The sequence below is a fragment of the Triturus cristatus genome, chromosome 2_1, assembly GCF_964204655.1.
Source record: "Triturus cristatus chromosome 2_1, aTriCri1.1, whole genome shotgun sequence".
Classification (NCBI taxonomy): domain Eukaryota; kingdom Metazoa; phylum Chordata; class Amphibia; order Caudata; family Salamandridae; genus Triturus; species Triturus cristatus.
In genome coordinates this window covers 100,516,466-100,534,250 of record NC_140581.1, presented here as the reverse complement: position 1 = coordinate 100,534,250, position 17,785 = coordinate 100,516,466, and positions in this window count along the sequence as shown.

Sequence of the window (17,785 nt, the reverse complement as noted above, 5' to 3'; positions counted from 1 at the left end):
TGGATCCAATCCGGACACTAACACCGCAGCAACCCTCATCCGACGTGGGCCAGTTGCCCTCCCGCAGATGGTCTTCCTTGAAGCCTCCCGGAGCCCGTGGCTGCAGATCCAAGCTACACCTCTTTCCACTTGAAGCACCCGACATCGAAGGGCTCTTTGCTTTGAGCCTCCTGGTCACTTTGCTGTGACCCAGACTCTGTCCCCTCTGCTTTCAGGTTCTTCTCTGCAATCTTCACATCTTTGATCTTCACGGCATCATCGACGCTTTTGGCTAGCAGAACTTTTGCACATTTTCCTATAGAAAATCAGCCCGCGACCCGAGCCCAGACTCGACCTATGCACCCGGCTTCCCTGGGGAAGGTAACAGTGGTACCTCGGTACTCTCGTGGTAGTGGGCTCCTCGAAAGCTTAAGTCTAAAGTTTAAACTTTGTACTCCTGCTAGAAGTATTTTTAAACTGTTTATTTCAAACCGCGACATTCTCCATAGGCTGTAATAGAGATCCCGATAGCAGCTTCTTGCACTGCACGCGCCTCCCGTGGGTCCCCTTCCTCATAACCTGGGGTGTATTCTTAAGGGGCCAGCGATCCTGAATGCCCTAGGCATTGCCTGTAGAATTGTCGTGGTTCTTATACCACTATTTTAGTATATGGTTTGGTCCCCCCCTGGGGCCCAATGTTATTAGTGCTATTAATTGTGTCTATCAATGCTTGTTTGATATTGTAACTTTGCCACAGCTTCATAAAGAGACTGTGGGATTCTGTCTAGAATAAATACATATATTTTATATATATACCTGTGTGGGCTACTCTTTCATTTGGTTATTCAAGAGGTTATTATGGTAAAACAATAAGCTTAACACTCCTTCAAGACTTAGCCTGAAGGCTGCTCTCCACAGCTACCACTAGGATAGCTTTCTTTAAAGGTTGTCTTAAACCTATCATCAATAAAAGTCGAATTGGACTGGTGCAAGGTGTCCCTATAACTAGGAGACAGCATATGCCAGGCCAACTTCTCACATTGGTGTGCAGCGGTTGTATTCAAGCTTGCCATTGTTTTACCAGATAACAAATTGAATTTCTAAAGTGAAAGCCACTAGGTACCAAAGGTACATATACATTCAAACAGCTTAGAATACAATAAGTTCTACTGAACTTAGGAGTTGTGTGTAGAGGGTTTAGCACACCTTGACTACAACTCAAGAGAGGGTTCAGTAGGCCACATTTAGTGTAGGTAGATACACCACTATCACTACACTAGAAATGTCTTTAGGTTCAGGTGCCCATAAGGCTCTGGAAGGACCCCAAAGGGTCCCAGTCGACAAATATGACCATCTCTCCTTTGCTGATCTCAGGGAGATGTGCACCTTTAGGAAACTTAAGACAAACAAAGGTGCCAATACCCAACGTCTCAGGGAAATCCTGCTCATAGCAGACTTTAAGCAGACTTTAGGGTCTGATGGGGTAGACAGGTTGGGTGGGCATCCATCAGAAGAGGACCCTCCAAGAGAGGACTCTGATGAGGACCAGGAAGAGGATGAAGATCCTGACCTGGAAGAACCAGACCACTCACAACATGAAGGTGATGGCCCAAGAGGCACTCCCTCCATCCCTAGAGGGAGAGTGGTGGATCCAAGAAGGAACAGATCCCCCTCAGTGGGATCCAACCATTCTAGGAGATCCAAAAGGACCTCTGCCTCTCCTCAGAGGAGAGAATCCTCCCATGAGAGGAAATGCAGACTGATCCAGTTTGAGCAGGCAAAACTACAGCTCAGGAGAGAACAGTTAGCATTGGACAGGGAGTCCCTGGAGCTTCAGAAAGCTTCAAGAAAGTGGGGTCTAGAGACCCCTGGTGGCAGTGATGAAACCCCTAGAGTTAGAGAGAAAGTCCCTGACAATAGGAACCTCCACAAGATTGTGCCCCCCTATAAGACAGGGGATGATATCCACAAATGGATCTCTGCTCTTGAGAGGGCCTGTAAAGTACAAAGGGTCCCAGTAGAGCAGTGGGCAGCAATCCTGTGGCTCTCCTTTGCAGACAAAGGTAGAGACAAGCTCCTCTCTGTAAGAGAAGAGGATGCAGATGATTACTATATCTTGAGAGATGCTTTAATAGATGGGTTTGGCTTAACCACTGATCAATACAGACTTAAGTTCAGAGACACCCAAAAAGCACAGGATCAAGATTGGGTAGACTTTGTTGATTGTGCTACCAAGGCATTGGAAGGTTGGTTAAATGGCAGTAAAGTTAATGATTACAAAGGATTGTACAATCTCATAATGAGGGAGCAGATTCTTAATAATTGTCATAACCAACTCTTACACCAGCACCTGGTGGACTCTGATCTGACCTCTCCCCAAGAATTGGGAAAGAAGGCAGAAAAATGGGTCAGAACCAGGATCAGGCCCAAGAACCAAGGTGGTGACCAGAAGAAAGATTCTACCAAGCCCAAAGAGAAGGGGGGGATAATAAAACAGAAAAGTCCCCTGAAGGGCCCCAAAAACCCAGTGCTGGGGGTGGGTCCCAAAATCCTTCCTCTTCTAACAAGAAACCATATTGCCATGTGTGTAAGCAACCTGGCCACTGGAAAACTGACTCCAGTTGTCCAAAGAATGGCAATAAAGAAAATGTTCCTCCAGTTGCAGCTCCAACACCTCCTGTTGCTACTAGTAGTAATCCCCCAGGTGGTGGGAGTGCACCCAAAAACTTAGTTGGGCTTTCTTGGGGAACTCAGGTGGACTCTGGCCTAACCAGGTCCCCTACACAAGCAACTCTAGTCTGTGATGGTGGCATGGGGTTTGCCAACTTTACCATGAGTCCCAGTATCCTGGGCAGGTACAGACAAGAGCCTATGATCAATGGTCAGAAGGCTGTGGCCTATAAGGATACAGGGGCTAGTGTCACCATGGTGACCCAGAAACTAGTGCCCCTAGAACAGCTTTTACCTGGGTTTAGCTACCAGGTGACCAATATAGATGGAATTACCATGGCAGTGGTAAATCTCAGCTGGGGAGGGGTCACTGGCCCAAAGAGAGTGGCAGTGTCCCCAAACTTGCCTGTAGATTGTCTACTGGGGAATGCTCTGGAAATCTCATCCTGGGCTGAGGCAGATCACAAGGCCCATTTGAAAATGGTAGGAATCCCTGAGAGAGTGGATGAGACCCTGAGGGCCTCACCTCCACCCCAGGAGAAAATAAAGGGAGTGAAGCCTGAAACTATGGATCACTCCACCCAAACAGAGAGCATAGGGGGTGAGGAACAGCCCTCCCCCCCACCAGACTAAAGGTAAGGATCAAGTTTCTCAGGGAATTGATCCTGGCCCTTGTGAAGTAACTGCCCCAGAAGTGGACAAGCCAGGCCTGACCACCTCTCTGATGGCAGGGGATCCTTCCAAGGTGGTACCCAGTCTGGAGCAGGTATCCTGCCCCTCTCTACCCTGCCTCAGTCAGCCCAGGGCTGCAGAGGTCAGGGAGGTCAGTGGACCCTTAATGGGCCCCTGTCCAGAGGAACCCCCTCATCAGCAGATTAGGGACACCCAGCAGAGTAGTTTCAGCCAGGTGAATATTCCTCTACAAACTGAGGGATCCCCCTTACCCCTAGGTATAGGCACCCCTCAAATGGATGATGTTGAGCACAGGGAAACCTGGGGCATAGTTGCCCCAAACCTTCCAGTGCCCTCCAGTATTCCAACCAAAGGGAACCAACCCCCAGCTGTAGGCAGCCAGAGGTTGACCCTTAGGGCCAGATATGACACAGTCATGGGCAGAAAGGCTTCCATGGTGACCAGTGACCTGAGGAGGTTGAGACCACCCCAAATAGGGCCTCACTTCCAGACTCAGGCACCCCACCAGCCCACCTCTGACCCAAAAACCAATACAGGTAATTCCCTTAGACTTTGGAGAAACTCTAGAACCCCTTGGGGTAGGATTTTCCAAGTGGACCATGAGACAGGGAGCAACCATGCTAGTGCAGGTTCTTCCTTATATGGCCCCTCAGGAAATAAAGGCTTATCTGGACAAGGTTAGCCTTATCTCCTTTCGTTTGGGGGGGGGGGTTATGTAGGAAGGTGGAATCTGACTAATGGTTGCCCCCAACTTTTTGCCTGGTATTTGAATGGTTTTTGACTAGTATGGCTGGGATCCTGCTATCCAGGACCCCAGCCTATCTGCTTTCTCCCTAAAACTAATGTGAAGTACCCTAGGTACAAACTAATTGGATGCTGAGGATGCCCTGACAGTCCCTTGTAGATGGTACCCTAGGTACCCAGGGCATGGGTCCCTCAGTAGGCCTACCAGGGCTGCAGCACTTATTGTGCCACCCTGGGACAGCCATACAAACTGACACCACCAGACCACTACTGTAGTCTGGGTAAGGTGGTGCTAGCACCCCTTACAGGGATATAGGTACCCTATATCCCACCCCATTACAACACATATATTCTCATAGGTCACCCCTATAGCAGGCCTTGGTAATCCTACAAGGCAGGGTGCTGAGGTATGTGTGAGGGGGACCCCTACATGAGTAGGGCCTCTCTGCAACCTTCGTAAAATCATTGCTGGGTTGTTTGTAGTGTAGCCATACCATATACTCTTAACCGCATTATAAGTCTATCGCGATAACGCGATAACTTGAGCATGGCTACACCGAACCATATCGTGTTTGGTGTCAAACATGTAAGAATCATACCCCCAGTCCAGCCATGGGCATGAGGGTACGATTCCCCCTTGCTAGAGGGGCGATATGGGAAAAGCGGCAGAATTTAGACACCAATTTAAAAGTGCACAAGTAGCACAAAATGGCTACTACCCGCCACCTACACGACCCTGGCTGGCTGTTGCTGGGGAAAATCCCAGCCTCGCCAGCTGGACAATAGGGCTCCTGTGGCAGGGAGGTGCACCAAATGTCCTTTCAGAGTTGCACGTAGGCAGCTGCAGAAGCCTCATTCTGCATACACCGCTTGGAACCGGTTCAGTGGCATCCTGCCCCTCGCCCAGGCGGGAAACACACAAAGGGGAGAGGGTGTAGCCACCCTTTCCCGCCTCACCAGCCATTGGTGGACACTACTCTGGACACTCCCCTAATCTTGGGGATAAAGGTGAATAACGTGGCCCCAGAGCCTCAGATTACTCTTGAACTTCACAGTCTTGATCTTCGACTTGCTGCTGCCCAGCTGACAGAATAAATCTCCCTTGGGGTAAAGGAGTTACCCCCCTGCTTGGCAGGCACCTGAAACACTGCAAGTGACCCAGTTGGAACTTCGCTGCTCCTTCGGACTTCGTCGACTCCCAGCACCGTGAGGTGGGTTTCCTAAGCATCCCAGAGGCCAGTGAGTGTGCCCAGCCGAGCTGAGCACCGTGGACCGCGTGGGTGCCGAGATCCCCAATACCCCAGGACACCGGCCACCTCTTGCATAGCACACAACCCCGACCAGTGGGGAAGTCGTGCTTTGGCCCAAACTTGAGCCAACCTTTAAGCAGCAATTGTGCCAAAGACCAGCGCCCTAGCTTGCCCTGGTGGCCCGTGGGCTCCCTTTTACGCACGCCAAATTGCTGCCTTCCGCGGTCCCTTGTCTCTTGACTTGTGGGCCCTGGCGGAAGACAATCTTCAACTTTAAGAGTTCCCCTGGTGCTCCAGGTCTGCTCTCCCGTCTCCTTGAAGGAGACCTCTCACAGACCTCGTGGGTCTGCACCAGTAGCTGATTTGTTTATCTCGCGTGGGTTGCGGTTGCCAAGGCTTAGTGGATCCAATCCGGACACTAACACTGCAGCGACCCTCATCCGACGTGGGACAGTCGCCTTCCCAAAGCTGGCCTTCCTTGAAGCCTCCTGGAGCCCGTGGCTGCAGATCCAAGCTACACCTCTTTCCACTTGAAGCACCCGACATCGAAGGGCTCTTTGCTTTGAGCCTCCTGGTCACTTTGCCGTGACCTAAACTCTGTCCCCTCTGCTTTCAGGTTCTTCTCTGCAATCTTCACATCTTTGATCTTCACGGCATCATCGACGCTTTTGGCTAGCAGAACTTTTGCACATTTTCCTATAGAAAATCAGCCCGCGACCCGACACCAGACTCGACCTATGCACCCGGCTTCCCTGGGGCAGGTAACAGTGGTACCTCGGTACTCTCGTGGTAGTGGGCTCCTCAAAAGCTTAAGTCTAAAGTTTTAACTTTGTACTCCTGCTAGAAGTATTTTTAAACTGTTTATTTCAAACCGCGACATTCTCCATAGGCTGTAATAGAGATCCCAATAGCAGCTTCTTGCACTGCACGCGCCTCCCGTGGGTCCCCTTCCTCATAACCTGGGGTGGATTCTTAAGGGGCCAGCGATCCTGAATGCCCTAGGCATTGCCTGTAGAATTGTCGTGGTTCTTATACCACTATTTTAGTATATGGTTTGGTCCCCCCCTGGGGCCCACTGTTATTAGTGCTATTTATTGTGTCTATCAATGCTTGTTTGATATTGTAACTTTGCCACAGCTTCATAAAGAGACTGTGGGATTCTGTCTAGAATAAATACATATATTTTATATATATATACCTGTGTGGGCTACTCTTTCATTTGGTTATTCAAGAGGTTATTATGGTGATACATATGGCCCTTGGTCAGTTGTCATGTGCACCCTATATATATAGCCTATGTTTATTTATAGCCGGAGAAACATTATAGTTACATCTATTAAATCAAACACTATATGATTTGTACATCACAGATCTGCAACGTACATATTACAAGATGCTCTTATATGCAATAATGCAGAAAAAAGAGGCACATGTACATAAAATATTTGCCTCAGGTCACACAGTTTGGTCAAGCAGGGAAGCCAAGATTGATCCCAGGCTTTTTGGTTTCACATTGTGCAATTCTGGCACTAGATGGGTATTCTATTCTCTCTTCTGCTTTACCTCAAAGGTTAATGTTTGTCTTCAATTCTTGGCCCAAGATCTTAGAGTGTGGGTGGCAAGAAGAAGCCAAATGAAAAGTCAGCTCGTTTTGCTCTTGAGGTTTAAAGAGGACTTCAAGTTGAACCAGAGCCAGGCCTCTGGCTTAAGCCTCCATCTCTCTCCCACCTCTAGGAAGTTTTAACAGTGTCAAAGAGAAGAGAGAATTATTTTGTCTTTGTGACCGGCAAGGGGCAGAAGAAGCACAGTTCTGGCACCTTCAACAGCCAGGATTGGAACATGCACTCTGTAAGATGGCCCAAATTCTTTCTTGTCCACAATTTTCTCCCTGACCAGGTCCCCAACCTTTAGGACCCAGCCGGGTCTTGCCAGGATAACTTTCCCTTTCCCAGTCGCAGTGCGTTTTACTTGGGCATTGCTGTGTCCATCCTGAAAGCTGTTCAGATATACAGGCGCTACTCTGCACTAACTTCCCATGACATTTTGGAGAGCTGATGCATATTATTTGTAACATGTCTAGTTCAAAGGGAATGGCACATTTTTTCAAAAGTTTTGGCTCTGTTCTGATCAGCACCTTCGTCAGCCCGCATGCCCTCCCCTCCGCTGACTACATCCTCCTGGGGGACCTCAACTTCCACTTGGAGAACAACAACGACCGCAACACCAGCACCCTGCTCGACAACCTCGCCAATCTTGGTCTCAAGCAGCTGGTGTCCACCCCCACCCACCTCGCCGGACACACACTCGACGCAGTCTTCTCTTCCTGCACAGACATCGACTTCAGCCACGCCACAGAGCTTCAATGGACGGACCACAGCTGCGTCCACTTCACCTTCAAGAGAACGATGACCCACCACCACCAGCAACAGGCCGCCCGCAGAAGCTGGAACAAGATCACAGCAGACCAGCTCGCCACCTCCCTGAGCCAGCACCCTCCTGCCAGCTCAGCAAACCCCAGCCAGGCCGCCGACAACCTCACGAAGTGGATCAGCATCTGCGCGGACGAACTCGCCCCGCTGAGGACCCCGCCCAGCAGACCCGGCAGCAAGAAAGCCCCGTGGTTCACCGACGAACTCAAGAGCTCCAAGAAGAACTGCCGAGCCCTCGAGAAAGTCTGGAGAAGGGAACCTACACCGGGCAACAGGACCACCTTCAAGCTGGCCACCCGGAAGCACCACCAGCTGATCCGCGCCGCCAAGAAAACTGCATTCAAGGACCGGCTGGACAACAACGCACACAACTGCAAGGAACTCTTCAACATCGTGAAAGAGCTATCCAACCCCAGCGCAGGAAACAACGACATCACCCCATCGCAAGACCTCTGCAACTCCCTCGCCTCATACTTCCACAACAAGATCGCGGACATACACAACAGCTTCAACAACCAACCAACGCACACCAAGACCGAACAACCACCCCCCACCACCACCCTCCACGCCTGGACCCCGATCAGCACCGAAGACACCATCCGCACGATGAACTCCATCCACTCCGGATCACAGACCGACCCCTGGCCTCACCACGTCTTCAACAAGGCCGACGCTGTCATCGCACCCCACCTGCGAGACATCATCAACACATCCTTCGACACCGCCACCTTCCCTGAGAGCTGGAAGCACGCCGAACTCAGCGCTCTACTCAAGAAACCCACTGCGGACCCTACCGAACTCAAGAATTACCGCCCCATCTCGCTCCTCCCATTTCCTGCCAAAGTCATCGAGAAGACCGTCAACAAGCAGATGGCCGCCTTCCTCGAGTCGAATGGATCCCTCGACCCCTCACAGTCCGGCTTCCGAGCCAATCACAGCACCGAGACCGCCCTCATCGCTGCCACCGATGACATCCGAGCCCTGATGGACAACGGAGAAACAGCGGCCCTCATCCTCCTAGACCTCTCCGTGGCATTCGACACTGTCTGCCACCGCACCCTAGTACAGCGCCTCAGCAACGTCGGAATCCTGGACAAGGCGCTGGAATGGATCATCTCCTTCCTCGACGGAAGAACACAGAGAGTCCGCCTACCACCGTACAAGTCAGAGGCCACCGAAGTCATCTGCGGCGTCCCTCAAGGATCCTCACTGAGCCCCACCCTCTTCAACGTCTACATGAGCCCCCTCGCGGCCATCGCACGCCAACACAACCTCAACATAATCTCCTACGCCGACGACACCCAGCTGATCCTCTCCCTGACCAACGACCCCGCCGCCGCTAGAGCTAACCTGCACGAAGGGATGAAAGAGGTAGCCGAGTGGATGACGACCAGCCGCCTGAAACTGAACTCGGACAAGACGGAGGTCCTCATCCTGGGCTCTTCACCCTCCGCCTGGGACGACTCCTGGTGGCCTCCCGCCCTGGGCACCGCACCCAAACCGACAGACCATGCACGCAACCTGGGCTTCATCTTGGACTCCTCCCTCTCCATGACCAGGCAAGTCAACAACGTCTCCTCGGCGTGCTTCAACATCCTACGCATGCTACGGAAGATCTTCTGGTGGATCCCCACCGAGACCAGGAAGACCGTCACCCAGGCCCTCGTCACTAGCCGACTGGACTACGGCAACGCCCTCTACGCCGGTACCACCGCCAAGCTCCAGAAGAGACTCCAGCGGATCCAGAACGCCTCAGCCAGACTCATCCTCGACATCCCACGAACCAGCCACATCTCCGGACATCTGAGAGACCTTCACTGGCTCCCCGTCAACAAAAGAATCACCTTCCGCCTCCTCACCCACGCACACAAAGCCCTACACGACCAAGGCCCGAGCTACCTCAACAGCCGAATCAACTTCTACGCTCCCAAACGCCACCTCCGATCAGCCAACCACGCCCTCGCCGCCGTCCCCCGCATCCGAAGAGCGACTACAGGAGGAAGATCCTTCTCCTACCTGGCCGCCAAGACCTGGAACTCCCTCCCGACCGACCTGCGCCTGACCCAAGACCACCTCTCCTTCAGGAAGAAGCTGAAGACCTGGCTGTTCGAGCAGTAGCGGCACCCCCCCCCCCACCCCCAGCGTCTTGAGACCCTACGGGTATGTAGTGCGCTCTATAAATGTCATTGATTGATTGATTGACCTTTCAGACAGATTTATGAGTCATTCTATCTTTTATACACTTGGAAGCATCTTTGGAGGACTTCTGCTGGTCCTGTGTCTGATTGTTGGAACTGTGATTTTAACTTTTCTGCTCTGCAATGGATGTCCCATTTCAAGATCAAATGGAACTAGCACTACTACGTACTGCTGTGCGGTTAGCACATGGTGATGGTGCAAGCTTATAATAATATGAGGTCAAGGTCAGATGTATCATACCCTGAAAAATATGCAAACTTCTGTGCAAATGTTCATTTGAGTGTAATTGTAAATAGCAAGTGGAATACTTGCTTTATGCAGAAAATGTTGACCGTAATGTTGAAAACAGAACATTTCACCATAATTAGTTGTACCATCATACAATTCATCAGACAAAAACACAGTAGAAAGCTCTAGATTTTCTAGCATTTCATGCATTGTGTTAATGTCCCAATCATCAGAAACAGTACTAGGAATAATGATATAACTCAAAGATATTTTCAACAAATATGGAATTTGTAAATGTTCATTGGGGCCATACACATCATACATTACCTTATCCCAAACAATCCCATCTGGAAATGGAACAGCTGAAATGTTCACGAAGGAAAGGTCTCTTCATTCGTGGTGTGATGACGCGTGTGATATGAGAACCAAGTTCACCAGTTGTATTGCAGAGCATTCTGGGAGATATTGTCTATTTAGGAGCAAGAAAGGGAGTGTCGCCAAACCAATCCAAAGGACCAGGAAAAGTAGCACAATTGTAATCCAAAGATGTAATCATGGAGAAACAAAATATGTCCTTTTCAGCCAAAGATAGAAAACACACATTATCAGCCTGAATGGTAGAAGCGGGGGTAGTGGTTGATCCGATGCATTGGAAGAGAAGTCATCAAAGTCGATGAAGTAGCCAGAGACTGTTCAATCTATTTTTTGCAGCTCAGCAGGTTTTGTAGAACTGGGAAAAGACTTGATTTGCGGTTCATTGATGCAGACCATGTTCTTTTCAGGTTTCTGAATTGAAATCTATTTTTCTGTACTAGTTGACTGTACAGATGTTGTAGTAGTTGCAACAGGTAGAAGACATACTTTATTGTTGTTAATTGTTGTCTCTCATTGGTAAGAGGATGCTTCATTAGTCATTAGCTATTAAAGCTTTCATCTGAACTTCCTGCACTTCTCGCGCCACCCAGAGTTATGATTGGGCTCCAGGCACCAGAGGTAGATATCTAATGCTGTCCAGTGTCAGTGCATGGCTGGCTCATCTCCTGCTGTCTAAGGATAGACATAGCTAGCTCATTCAATTCTCTTTTTCACTTTATATTTTAGTACTTATAGTCCTATTATTTTAATGTGGTGCAAAAAATACTTGTTATTCAATGGCAGAAACAAACATGACTCGATAAGCTACTGAAGCCTGATATGGGAAACTTGAGAGCTCTGTTAAATGCTTTCCCACATTATTCAAAGTAAATTTACTTAGTGGTACAAACATTTGAGTTCTGTCATTTCTGTACCTGTTTAATGCAGGTACTGGTGGAGTACATGTCATGGGGAACTGGTATCATCATGTTAGTGTATAATACGTCTGACATAAATATGATCACTACATGCAACGAAGAGTGAATCAAAATGATCCTTTTAAATTTAATTTGAAGTAGCAGAACCTACTGACTTTGGTAGCTGACACAAGCACGCGATCATTTGCATAGTGAGTGTTTGCACGCCTTTGGTGCACGCAGCCTTGGCTGCTGTGCACAGAGAACCTTAGTTGCTGCACATAGAATAAAAAAATTAGAGGGGACATTGCTAGGGATGTTTGTCTTTGTAGTTAATTTTTGTAGCATTTGTATCATGTATGTTTCTGCTACACATTGGATATCTCGCCCAAAAGTGGTGGCTGGCAAGGAACAAGAAAAAACCCTGTTAGTTAGTGAAAGGAGGGAAAATGAGAGGTAAAGGAAGTAGCAGTCAAGCAAAAGATATCAAACCCACACATTCATCCACATTCAGGCCAGTGCTTAACTTGTAAAAGAATAAGTGCTGAGTCCAAGGTTGTGCTCAGAAGCCTATGTCTTGAACTATTGAATGTTGGGATGCCAAATTCCAAGGCTGCGTAGTTTTCGTTCAAACTCATACTCCTTTCATCCACCACCAGACACTTGCTGCCTCTTTATCACACTCTTTTGGGTTCTTTTTCATCCCTACTGTCTTTCTTTGTTACTGTTTTTCTGTCTTTCACTGCCTCCTTTCTTCACCTCTTGTGTTTTTCCCTCTCTTCCTCTACCTCAAACTCTGATGAGGAAAATAAGTGCTGGTCTCTAAAACCAAGTGCCAGTGGTCCCCATCTGCAACCACTGGATCAAATTAAGCAGTGAGTCAGGCACTCATCTATCTCCCTCCAAACTCCAATCTACCCATGCCCAGTACCTGAACTGCCAAGCTAGTTTACTCATCCACCTACCTACACCCATGTACTCATACATGAGTGTGCTTATAATGCAGTTTCCTGCACCCACCTACACCCACCCATGCATACCTTCAGTGATCTTTTTCATTCATCCACAGTCAGGCGCTCATCCATCCCCCAATCCACCCGGCCCAGTAGCTAAATATCCAATCTAGCCACAGTCAATAAATCAGTACTCTTGTAAAGCATGACTACTCAACCATAATGGTCTCAAGGTGCTGAGTCGGGAATGGGGGGTCTGCAGTTCGGTCAAAGAGCCAGGTCTTGAGGTCCTTCCTGAATTGTAGCAGTAATGGTGATTGCCTTACGTGCAGAGGCAGAGAGTTCCAGGTCTTTGCACCCGGCTAGGATAAGGATCTTCCTCCAGCCATGGTCCTGCGGATCTGTGGGATGGTGGCCAGGGCCAGTTGGGCGGAGCTGAGATGTCTGGTGGGAGCGTAGAAGGAGAGGCGGTGGTTGAGGTATGCGGGTCCGGCGTTGTGGAGGACTTTGTAGGTGTGCATGAGAAGCTTCAAGGTGATTCTTTTGTTGACAGGTAGCCAGTGAAGCTCTCTCAGGTGGCTGTTGATGTGGTTGCGGCATGGGATGTTCAGGATGAGTCCCTAGGTTTATCCATCCACTTACCCCACCCATGTACTGGGACATCAATGTAATCACACTGCACTTTCAGAGGTCCACCCATACCCATGCATTCATTCATTCAGCCATCTTGTGTATGGGTGTCTTATAATTCTTAGCAAGCACAACAAGAGGATGGATGGAGTGCTGAAACTTTTCAACAACCTCCAGTCACAGATCTGGATTAATCCAGCTGTGGCTCCTCCGCTATAGCAGGGGAGCATCAGCCCACCTGCCAGCAGCCCAAAAATATACAAATAAAATAACAATAAACCCTTGTTTATTATCGTTTATCTTTGCTCTCAGAATTAAGACTTGGGGACTGGGCCTGGGGGATGACAGGCTGGTGGAGGAGTGTTTGCACTGCTATTCAGTGTGCATGACAGTCTGACCGGCCGTCTCAGGACAGCCAAACCGTCATGTGCACTGAAGATCCCTCCAACCTGCGTTGCCGGGTTGTAGAGAGCAGGCTACTCTAACTGAGAGCGCAAATCATTAGTGCTCAGGCCAATCCTGATGCTGTTTTTAGCAGCATGAAAGCAGCATTAGGATTGGCCACAGTGGACTCTGGGAGCCTGTGCTTGCAGAGGAGAGGAGCACGATGCGGCAGGGAAGTGTTTTTCTTTTATTTGTCTCATTATACATCTGTCTGTCACCCTCTACCTCGCACCCCCCACTGTTTCAATTTCCATGGTCGTTACTGGTTTAATCCATTGTTCTTTTGCTCACTATGCCACCCCAGTTTGGTCCCAACCATATGCAAATCCTCATGGGAACAGTCCAGCCTGAACTGCCAGGCCAGGTCCTCTCTGGACCAGAAACAAGCATCCTGGGACCGTTTTAGGGGTTTCACCCCTCATGAGCCAGGCTAGCTTGAATCCAGTGGCACAGCGAGCAAGGGAGTCCCACGTCTGGGCATACCCTTGGCCACTTCGGGTGAATATAGGAAATACAACAAGATGACGGACGAAGTGCTGAAACTTTTCAATCACTCACCACCAGTGACAGAACTGGGGTGGCATAGTGAGCAAAAAAAACTATGGATTACACCCAGATCTGTGACTGGAGGTGAGTGGTTGAAAAGTTTCAGCACTCCGTCCATCATCTTTTTGTGTTTGCTATGTGCTATAATACTTATCACATGGTAGTACAACATATCATCTATCCAGCTACTGGCCCACACATATGCATGCATTCATCATACTTTCTAGCCATCCATATACCTATCCCTTCATCCAAATACCCAAACTCATCCTCACCCATGCATACCTCTATCCAGACACCCAAATAAATCCACACCCATACCTCCAACCATCCAAACACCCAAAACATCCACACCCATGCATCCAACCATCCAAACACCCAAACACATCCACCCCATGCATCCATCCATACATCCATCCAAACACCCAAACACATCCACACTCATGCATCCATCCATCCAAACACCCAAACTAATTTCGCACCCATCCATACAAACACCCAAACTCATTCCAGACCCATGCATCCATCCATCCAAACACCCAAACGTATTCCACACCCATGCGTCCTTCCATCCAAACACCCAAGCTCATCTACACCCATGCATCCATCTAAGCACTCAAACTCATCCACACCCATGCCTTCATCCATCCAAACACATCCGCACCCATGCATCCATCCATCCAAACACCCAAACACATCTGCACCCATCCAAACACCCAAACTCATTCCACAACCATGCATCGATCCATTCAAACACTCAAACTCATCCATGCGCCTATCCATCCAAACACCCAAACTATTCTACACCTATGCATCCATCCAAATGCCCAAACTTATACACACCCATGCATCCATCCAAATATCCAAACTCGTCCACACCTATGCATCCATCCATCCAAACAACCAAACACATCTACACCCATGCATCCATCCATCCAAACACCCAAACTCATCCACACCCATGCATCTCTCCATCCAAACTCATTCACACGCATGCAGACATCCATTCAAACACCCAAATGCACCCACAACCATCCATCCATCCATTTAGAAACCCAAACACATCCACACCGAAGAATCCATCCATCCAAACACCCAAGACCATCCACACCCAAGAATACATCCATTCAAATACCCTAACACATCCACACTGAGGCATCCATCCGCTCAGTCCTATTCGTCTACCCACAATACCACTTTAACACACCCATGCAATTATTATGTAGCAAGCAAGAGCCATGTGTATGTTTACTCTTAAATTATACAATAGCTGATCCGTGCAATCATGAAGTTACTCTGGTGCGCCCAGCATATCTGCTATAGAATAGCAGAATATAGTAGCCAATAATGCACGGAGGCACACACGCACACACACACATGGAAGCATCGGCATTAATCTTTCCAATAACACACTGACGCTTACAGCTCTTCCTCCATCCAACCACACATTCTTACTCTGACAGCCATTCATCCATGCTCTCATAAACATACACATGTACCATTCACCAACCCCCATACATTCATCTGTCCACTTATCGTTCAGCCATCCATGAATGACCTCACACACCAACACATCCTTTGGTTCATCTTTGTACCCGTTTCTGCTCAAGCATCAATTGAATCTTTCATTCAAATACACACATGTAGAGGCATGTGAGGGTGGGAGGGAGTGCGAGAAAGAGTGAGAGAGACAGATAGAGAGAGAGAGCAGGGAGAGAGCGAGAGAGAGAGAGAGAGAGAGAGAAGAGAGAGAGAATGTGTGTGGGGGTATATTAATTAAATGTGGGCATGGGTGTCTGTGTGATTAGAATGAGTGTTCATGGAAGGCTCTATCTGTGTTGGTGTGTATGTGCACGGATGCGTTTTGGCGTGTTGCTCCATGTTTGCAGGGCCGGACTGGCCGTAGCGGGCACTGGGCATTCCCCCGGTGCGCTGCACGGGTGGGGGTCGTATTTGGGCCCCTGGGGGCCGTTTTTGTTACAGGGCCGTTTTTGCAGCACAGCTGCAAAATCGTCCCTGTAACAAAATCGGCCGAAAACCGGCCCTGGCAAAGAGCTCGGCGGCACCCCCAGACCCCAGGGGGGGCCGGCTGAGCACTTTGCCAGGGCCGGTTTTGGTTCTCAGTCCGGCCCTGCATGTTTGCATATATTCGAGCACAAATTATACATGCACTATATGATGGTGGCTTTGCCAGTGCTTGTTCTTCTTTGAATCACCAGGCTGTATAGGGGCTCGCTTGAGTATGCGAGGCTGCTCTCGCGAGAGACTCGGGATGCACTGTGGTGCAGCTGCCCCACAGTCCGTGCGTGTCCCTGAATCCCGCACACCCTCCTCCGGGAGGCCTGTGCGGACCTGCGCCCCCTCCACAGCCGCCGGAGACGCGCAGGTGGAGTAATGCTCGGGTGCACGTGCGTGAACCCAGCCGTGACCTTGTGTGTGAATCAGTTGTGGCTCATCCGGGAACTCGTGGGTGGGTGTATGTCAACAGCTCCGACAACCGACGCCTACTCACTGGGATCGCACTCCACCTCGGACTCTTTCAAAGCCCGTGGGGAGCACTCGAGTGATAACTGGTTTTAACTATATTCAGACTGAAGTCATTGGTATGAGTGGGCTTGATTACATAGCTCACCGAAGCAGAGAGGGAATGGAGGGGCTTATTTACAAGCCTTTTGCGCCACTTATGCGTCATTTTTACCATGGGAACAGTGACGCAAAAGTCGCGCAAGTGGCTTGTAAATGTGCCCCGGAGAGCCTTGCGCATTGGTGCTTTTAAAATGTGTAGTACCGTTGCGGGGAGGTGGGAGAGGCAGGGGCGTATCTGCCGTTGGTGCAGCAGGTGTATGGCACCGGGGCCCACAGCCACGAGGGGGCCCATCGAACACTACTAATGGCTGTAAACTACCACCCCAGCCGCAGTCAAAGGGGCCATTTTCCTTCCTTGCACCAGGGCCAATGGAATCCTTCATAGGATACTGGGGAGATGTTTACAATTCGGCCTGGGCGGAGTTTCCCTTACGCCACAGTGATTGGAGTAATTAAGCGTTACTCTGTGATGCAAAATTACCAATAATGACGCAATTCCGTCTGATCACAAAACTAAGAGTAATTTGTGGGACAAAAATCCTACAGCGAGAGCACCTGTAGCTGCTGTTTATGTTTTGTTCCATTTGATGGTATTTTCTTCGGGCACAGGGTCTTCTTGCGAAAAATTTGGATGCGAGGAGGCATTTTGCGCTAAGAAACTAGCGCTAAAAGCTGCGAGAAAGTTGTGGGTAAATCCTACATCAAGTGCACATTCAGTGAGCACGATTCATGTTCTGTTGCATCGAGCGCTATTTCTTAGCACTAAATGCGTCCGTGCATCCATTTTTGATGCTGGGGGCATTTCTGGGGTGAGAAATTATCACTAAATGCAGAATTCCTCTTCTTGTGTAATCCGGCAGCATTTTGCAGATTTTTTGGGTAGTTCCACATAGCTACGTAACACGCAATCACGTGAGTTACGCCCACCCCTTCTTACAATGGGGAAGGCAATGAGGCTGATTCACGTATATGGGATGGCCAGGGAAGTGAGGAAAGTGGCTGCTCTGGTGCTGGGAGAGTGGGTTTGGTGGGAGTGGGGACTTCTGAGGATTGGCTGGCGTCTGGTATGTCACTCTGTGCGTGGTTATGCTGCGACAAAGGATGGGTCCTTGCAGCAGCAGAGAAGGGACGAGACCAAAAGGATCTGGAATAAAATGGCTCCA